The following is an 826-nucleotide window of genomic DNA, read 5'->3' as shown; positions in this document are numbered from 1 at the left end:
GCTGCCCGGGGTCTTGTCATGATGCCTTTTCTTGGGGCTATTCATGGCTGCATCGGAAGGTGGAGCGCGGGCTGCTGGAGGATGGAGAGTTTCTTCTGGGTAAGCAGCCTATTGATCATCGGGTCACTTCAACAGCACATATTAAGCTGTAGTACTGTGCAGTGGCTCATACCTAAATGAGACGGGCTATAACGTAGATGACATGTAACAGTATGATGTATCGCATTTATTTTTGTGTATTTACTGTTACTACCGGAGCAGAGGCTCAAGACACATTGTTATAAAGTGAATCATATATCAAGCGTAAAACACTAAGGCAAAAGAGGTGTGCACATCGCTGGTGTTGTGTAGAATATCACAGTACAACATTAACTTAGAGCGCTGCGCTTACAGAGGTACCCTTTAGTCATGAAACTTCTACATACATATGAATTCTGGTTCAGCATACTGGTTTTGAGCTGCTTGGTATGAATCATTTATTACATAGGCAACAACACACTTCACTGCAAATTTTGGTGGTGCAGGAGACAGCGGATATCCACTGGAGCCGTGGCTGCTCACACCAGTGTCAGGGCATCCTGATGCAAATAATGCAGAAGGCCAGTAAAACGCAGCACATGCCTCAATGCTATGTGCTGTGGAATGCTGCATTGGCGTTCTGAAAAGCCGCTTCCGGTGCCTTCAAAGGTATCGGACACTCAACTACGAGCCGGAGCGGCCGGTGGTCATCATTGCAGCATGTGCTGCGTTGCACAACATCTGTCTAGAAGAAGCCCTGGGAGCAGACGAAGACGACACTACTGATGACCCTGACAACAAGGGGCCG

Source organism: Amblyomma americanum, chromosome 4, assembly GCF_052857255.1.
Source record: "Amblyomma americanum isolate KBUSLIRL-KWMA chromosome 4, ASM5285725v1, whole genome shotgun sequence".
NCBI classification, from domain to species: Eukaryota; Metazoa; Arthropoda; class Arachnida; order Ixodida; family Ixodidae; genus Amblyomma; species Amblyomma americanum.
The sequence above is the reverse complement of the archived record's forward strand: the minus strand, read 5'-3'. Positions refer to the sequence as shown.